Source organism: Dreissena polymorpha, chromosome 4 (assembly GCF_020536995.1).
Source record: "Dreissena polymorpha isolate Duluth1 chromosome 4, UMN_Dpol_1.0, whole genome shotgun sequence".
NCBI classification, from domain to species: Eukaryota; Metazoa; Mollusca; class Bivalvia; order Myida; family Dreissenidae; genus Dreissena; species Dreissena polymorpha.
Genome location: NC_068358.1, coordinates 64863875 through 64871541, shown reverse-complemented (window position 1 = coordinate 64871541; position 7667 = coordinate 64863875). Strand labels below are relative to the sequence as shown.

The following is a 7667-nucleotide window of genomic DNA, read 5'->3' as shown; positions in this document are numbered from 1 at the left end:
ACAACTCAACAAAAGAATCGAACATAATATTAACGAAACGTAGCACACAGTTTGGATAATACAAATATCGATTGAAACTGAAAATCTTCTGTAAATATAATAAGATATATGCCTCTATTAAGTATTTGAGCTTTATCAGGATTCATCGAACAGCAATTTTTTTAGTTAAAGAAACACTTACCTCGATATCTTAAATCCGATGTTTATAATAATAAAATAACAACGATGTGCAATTCCGTCTTTTTTGTTAGTCCATCCGTTATTTTATATTGATTTTAAATCACACTTTTTTAACCGAGTGTATCGAATGTTAATACTTTGTTTCTATATATAGTAACACCATTGACTCGAATGCATGTGATTATCGTTCAAAGCCAGGTGATTATCACGTTTGGCCCTGCAGGGCCAAATGTTGATAATCGATAATCGGCCCGGAGCTAAAGCACGTGCCGTTACGGCCAACGCGTTAAGTAATAACAAAATGGCGTCCACATTCAGTCTCACACAACGGTGATCAATAGAATTAACCACAACTCCCTAAAATCCAGAGAGTCTAGCTAAAACTGTGTTTCGTCACAGAAATTACGTCACATGAGATACGTCATAAATTGCGCGATCAATTGAATGAACTTTAAAGTACGGAAAGCTGGTTCTGTAATAAATAGTACAGTTAACGGGGATAAGGTATTGCAGACGTTAATACCATCGTTGCTTGAGGGCCAGAAGTGATAATTGGCCCTTGAGTGAATAGTCGCCATCAAGCCTACGGCCTTCGGGGCGATTATTCACTCTGCGGGCCGATTATCACTTCTGGCCCTTAAGCAACGAGGTATTAACCTCTAAGATATGTGCCTGATCGCTGGATGAATTCCATTTTGATTATTACAGGCACGGTATGGTATCAAATAAGAGATTAAACCCTCATTAGAGCTACTTTGCATTTTATCCTGCCTCTGTTGCAAACATTGACCTAATGAAGCAGGGTCGAATAAACTAGTTGATATTCAGCTGTACCTCGCGTGACCGCGATCTACCGTAAGAACGTATTCCTACGCGCCGATGTTCGAATATTTGACCTTTGAAATTTATTGAGACGCATCATAAATGTTTATCGTTTTGTTATATGATCCTATTTTGTTTCTTCTATAAAATATATTACCGAACCAGCTTTCCGTATATTTATTATCATTTACATGATTTCGCAATTTATGACGTACCTAGTGTGACGTCATTACTCTGACGAGCAATTCTCTCTTTATTTAGGGACCATTTTGACGTGGTAGTTTTTTACAGTAATATTCAGGATTTTCGAAACTAAGTCGATTAAGAGTGGTCTCCATTCGGGTAGGTATCTCTCACTTCCGGTCAGTTAAAAGTAATAGGCGAAAAATTAAACAATGTGAAATTCTATTGCTGTATGCCTGAATGTAAAAATGTTGGTGGTAAAATTGAAAGATATGGCAAGCCTGTAATGCTGCCAAGTAATCGTGCTACGAGAATCGCATGGTTTAGAGCTATGAACATGCGAAATTGGAAGCCAACCGGGTAGGTATCATTAGTTTATCGACATCTTATATGTCTATGTACATACATCTCGTATTTGTAGGAGTAGAACACCATGTACATGGCAAGCAGAATTATTATGAACATTTCGTTTAGTTAATCGGTTTATAAACTAATTAAATTCGGTTTAATATGTCCAAATTTGTTGACATTTTACACCATGATTTGCTAATCTTAAATTTGAATGATTAATTTGAGCAGATTGCCATTGAATATTTATGTTACCGGACCAAACCATTGTAAATCAGCTCCTCTATTACGTGAATGCCTGAAATTGTATTCTGATGAAGTTAAATGGCATTTATTAATGAACACGTTTTCTTATTAATATAATATAGAGCTATTTTTTTCAATCGCTTGGTACAAGTACAGTGGATAAACACATCTCTATGACAAATTTAAGATGTTCTGGCTGTTTATCTTTTTTGGTATTAAGTTAAACCCTTATGTGTATATTGATGTTGCTCTGATCATTTGTGGAAGGAATTGGTCCAAACTCCATGAACAGGAACAAGGTGCCAAGAAAATACCTTGCGCAGAAGATCCTTTCTACCAAGAAAGAAAAGACATGTAAATCTCTAATAGAGTTTATAAATTGCTGTTTCATCGTTTCAACGTATTTTAAATAATTTATGCATCTCATGCTTTTCACAGTATGTGAAGATTATAAAATGTATAATATGTGCAATCAAAATTAATTATAGACCACGCATTTTTACTAAATCTTTGCAAAACACAACAGTTAACCATTTCCCCCATAAGAAGCAAAATGAAAATCGCTTTTGCAACCAGCTTAAAACCAGAACAGCCTGCGAGAAGTAATTTGTGTATTTGAAAGATCATGAGAACGCTCTCCGCGTAGGGCACAAACCTGCGGTCCCTCAATCGCTAGACAGGCACCATATCTACTATGCCACAGCGAGATTATTAAAAGATACAATATATATATAATATACATAAAATTAATGTATTTCAGCTATGCCAAGTCAAATGCTGATGACACCAGTGTCGGTGATGGCAGCTCTGTAAGTGTCGGTGTACAGGCATCTCCTGACAAGCATGACATCTCCACAAATACCAAAAAAACAAAAATAACCATCGAAGACATTAATGCCGCAGACAATAAAATCATGTTTTACACTGGCTTGCCAACTTGCGTTATTTCTAATTCTTTGTTTTTGACATTGATTGAATTTGGTTGCGACAAGTTATTACTGAAAAAGTATACACTGTTAAGATTGAGACAGGGCTTTAAAGAAAGTTAAGACCTGTTGATGAGTTGCAATGACATAGTAAACAAACTATTTGATGCAACACAATGAAAATAACTCTTCATTACTAGTACTGTATTGATAAATAAAGCATGTTTTAATTATGAATGAGTTGTATCTTTTCATTGTGTTTTTGTTACTTGAGTGCTTTGTTCTCTCACATGTTACAGTAAAATATACTTTTAAATAACATTTATCACAGGCCATATAATTATAGATTGGTAGATCACATTAGTCCATCTTCATTTCCAAATCGATTAAAACTAAACAATTAGCAATGTGTATAAATAATTAACCACAAAAAGACTGTAGAATAATATGAAAATATTTTTAATTGTTATTGTGCCCAGATGAATGTGTAAGTGTATTTCTTTGATGTCAAAATGAAACATTTTTTAGGTAACTGTTACAAACTGACATACACATTTTGGTTCATTACATATGTCTAATTACATAACTTTGCAGACAAATCTTAAAATTATGAGTTAAAGAGTTATTGCTCTTTTTGAGAATTTTCCCCTTTTACCAAAATTATTCCTGCCATATGTAAGCTATTTCTTCTTTATTTTTTAAGCAAATAGTTTAAGAAAATTTTCTAGACACATGCTAACTATATTGTGCAGACATGATTTGAACCATATTGCTGAATGAAAAATTTAATAATTAAAAGTAATTACTATTTTGTTACAATGTTTATAACACTAACAAGCTCAGATAGAACTGAAATAAATTAAACTTTCACCAGAATTGGATTATAAATCTTAAATGTAACAAATGCTTCGATGAAAAAGACAAAACTAGGTATTTAAGGTTACACTGTATATACGAAGAACAAAAATTAAGGAAACATTCATTGTTAATATTCATAAAAAATAATGCAAGCAATTTTATTTCACGTGATTAAATATTTAACAGTAAAATAACTTAATATTAATCAACTGGAAATTAAATCAAAACAAGCAAGCAACTCTATTTTTGGGGCACAAAATCTTTGATCTAGAAGAAGTGCTGTATATGAAGAAGAACCCGGTTAATTAATTTGTTAGTGGACAGTGAAATTAAACAACACAACACTGAACTATGACCAATCACAATACTCTTACACAGTATTATAAAGAAAATATTTAAACAAAAAACAGTTAAAAAAATACTATATTAATCGTAAAATCAAGAATTTTACTCTAAACTGGTATGAAATTGCTGTTATTAAAACAAATGTTTCCTGAAACTTATAGACATGTGTGACAGTGACAGAAGAATATCAATCAATATTTAAAATAAACACACATAAATGAGATATATTAATCAATTAAATACCTTATAGAAACGTAATAAATGTTGGGTATCAATTGCTACAGACTTAGTTTTAAAAGCAGAAAGCTAGAATCAGTGTTACTAAACTTTAACTGATGAAAAGTTCTGGGTCGCGAAAGTATATGGCAATACAGCATTAAAATACTAATGTACACAAACTAGAACTATAAGTATATCAATCAATGAAGAAATAACTGTATACGTAAAGTTTAATTGAAATGAACCGTATATATTACGATTTTAGAGATCTGAGATGCACATCGTGTTTTCGTTCGGTTTGTTTACTTTTTACTCGATACCTACCCGAATGGGTGACAACTCTTGTTCGCCCTTAGTTTTGAAAAGACCGAATTATTTTTGTAAAGCATCGAACGAATCCATTACGTATTTATTATTATTATTATTATTATTATTATTATTATTATTATTATTATTATTATTATTATTATTACACTGGATGAATGTATTATTTCTGACTTCATTCTTGTTACTATCAGATGCGAAAACAATTAGTTCGTTTTTTCTGAGTTAAGTTTCAGCATGTTGGTATTCATCCGATGGGGGAATTTCATTAAGACAAAGCGTTACTTGATTAATAGTGTATTCTATTGTTGTAGGCCTCAGATATGCCTCCATCCAAACCAGTAGCTGCCCTGTAAGTCCAGAAAGGGACTCGAGCCGTACAAGCAGTGTCATGTGGTCAATGGTATCGAAGGCTGCAGCTAGATCCAGCATCACCAAAACTGTTACTTTGTGTTGGTTTAAGGATTGTAAAATGTCGTTGTTAACTTTAGTCAAAGCAGTCTCTGTTGAGTGTAATTTTTTGCATGCCGATTGGTTTGGCTCATGGAGATTTTTGAATCCATGTTATGTTCTAAGCGTGAGTCTACTGCCTTCTCAAGAATTTTAAACACATTTGGTGAATTTGATACTGGTCTGTAGTTCATGGGTGTATTAGGATCTAAAGTTTCCTTTTTCAATAGAGGTCTGATCACACTTTTGTATGATGTTGGCACTTTACCGGTGTTAAGAGAAGCTTTATCAATTTTAGTGATGATGGGAACTAACTCCACTGAACATTCTTTTACTAGCCACGTTGGAATAGGATCAAATTCTCAAGATTTATTTGCTTACTTTGAGATAAGCTTTAAAAGTTCTGATGCTGGTGACAGTTCCTTAAGTTGCTCTTTTGAATCTTCCATATCAAAACTATTGAAGTCATTTGTAGTTTGGGATATATATTGTTTTTTATTCACTCCACCTTATTAACGAAGAAATCACTAAAATATATTTCTGATTGTTTGCTTTTCCTGCATAATTGTTAACTTCGGTAGCCTTTTTTGAGGAATAAAATAACTCGCATCTACTAGCAACAGGATTACGATTTCGTAAATCGTGTTTTGGATCAGACTCAGAATCTGAGAGTGGTAAGCATTCGATACAAACGCTATCAAAAATAGTGTGTTTTAAAATACATTTTTATAAAGGGATGGAAGAACAGAAAATAGATTTCGATAAAGGGATGGAAGAACAGAACATTGAAGTGCATATCGTTGTAACTTTATTGTTAAAAGCATTGGATTAAAGTTGTCATTGAGGTAAATAAAATTGAGTGTTTGTTTTGCTTTGCAATTTGTTTTTAAATTTCTACCAAGAAAAATATCACATTTTTTATTTTAAGTGTCGCACTTTTGTGTTATTTTTTTCTATGTCAGTTTTTATCACTTTCTCCTTTATGGCAGTTTTAAGACCATAGAAGGGCCAAGATCAGCAGCTATCACACATCTTTTAATTCACACATGTTTTAAATAAACTAATTTATTACTCCCTTTTAGGCTTCAATTGACTTGAGGTTATGCCAGTACCATGATTTTTAATAATCTGTTATGTATGTTTCTTACTGTAATTCTACAATGTGATTCATAAATTAACTTATAATTTGCACTTGCATGTAATTTCTTAAGATTGTGTTCCTGTGTTTATTTGTTGTATTGTTATGTTTGTGTTTGTAAATCAAGTCGGTCAAAAGCTATTCATAGCTTTTGTTTATAATTTTTGTATATCATACTGACACTAAATAAATATTGATTTGATTTGATTGATTCGTTTTTTATGTCTTCTTATATTTTTAAAAGGAAAGTATTGAAAGGAACAGTTTAATTTGAAACTATTTTTTACGTGACACAATCAGTAGTTATTCGGTCGTCAGAAATGCTGTGTACATATAGGAGGCCCGACCAAAATAATTCTTTTATGTCAATTAATCATGTGTCTTTGATAAAATGTGTTAACGGCATAAGTTAAAGGGGCCTTTTCACAGATTTTGGCATGTTTTGAAGTTTGTCATGAAATGCTTAATATTGATAAATGTAAACATTTGATATAAAAAGCTTAAGTAAAAAATCAAGAATTAAATTTAAAACAAGAAATGGCGCGGCAGAGGCCGACGCGTATCCCCACGCCGCATGCTTTACCCTGGGGCGCCCCAGGGTTGGTAATGGGGCCATGCATAGTTGAGATTGACCGTATTGTCATAAGAGATGTTCAGTATAAATTTGAAGTAATTCGGTGTAGAAATGAAGTTAATGTAAAATAACCTAAAAAATGAGTGAAAATCTATACCCTAATTTCTCCTCCTCATCCTGCCCTCCTAACAAATCTAATACTGAATCAACTTCACTGACGTCCATTATGTACATGTCATCCTCATTGGAATGACTTATGAGATGGCTGAACATGCTCTCTTATAGCCAATCTTCTTGCTTCTGTTTTGGAAAAGTTATGTTTTGAGGTTAAATGGTTAACTAAATAGTAGCGTCTCAGAATGTTCTATCGCAATCGTGTGCACAACAGTGAAAATGTTGAATTTCATGGCTATCTATTCAAGTCAATCTTGCTTTAAATTGTTTCTCACATTTTCCCACTTGAACATTTTGACAGATTTTCAGTAATGAGTCTAAAAGTGTAATTGAACAAATTGAAAGTTTCAGCGCCTTTATAGATTCTTGAGGCTCTATTCCATGAGTTTCTCATGCTTTTTATGCTTGACTGCATTCTATCTCTTCTCTCATATACAGGTGTCCCTTTGCGCCAATATTTTATAATCCCTTGTATAAACATAAGATGGATAAGCTAAACCATTTCACAGATGAGTTAACACAAACAATTGAATACTAAATACATCTCTGCGCCACTACTGTGTAACTCTATATGTGTTTTCAATACACAAGCTCATTGTTGAAAAATTCCTTTGCCCGATGAAAATGCTTGCACTTCTTCTGATTAGGTAGATAACCACATAATAGATTTCGAAATCTAAACGCGGACCCTAAGTTCAAGGTCAAGGTCACAGTGGTAAAAAATTTCATGCGCATGGAAAGGTGTTGTCCAGATATACATGCATACCAAATATGAAAGCAATATCTGAAAGGACACCGAAGTTATGAGCCTTTTTCGAATCGCGGTCGCAGATTTCAAAACCTGAAAACTGGCCCTAAGTTCAAGGTCAAGGTCACAATG

General features: G+C 33.1%; 1 long non-coding RNA gene across 1 annotated transcript; it reads left to right on the top strand.

Moving 5' to 3' along the window:
* The first annotated feature begins 1249 nt into the window (after positions 1 to 1249).
* LOC127876318 (uncharacterized) lies at positions 1250 to 2806 on the top strand. Its single transcript, XR_008047791.1, has 3 exons — positions 1250 to 1545; positions 2047 to 2133; positions 2540 to 2806. It is a non-coding gene; the product is annotated as an uncharacterized LOC127876318 (long non-coding RNA).
* The last annotated feature ends 4861 nt before the right edge of the window (positions 2807 to 7667 follow it).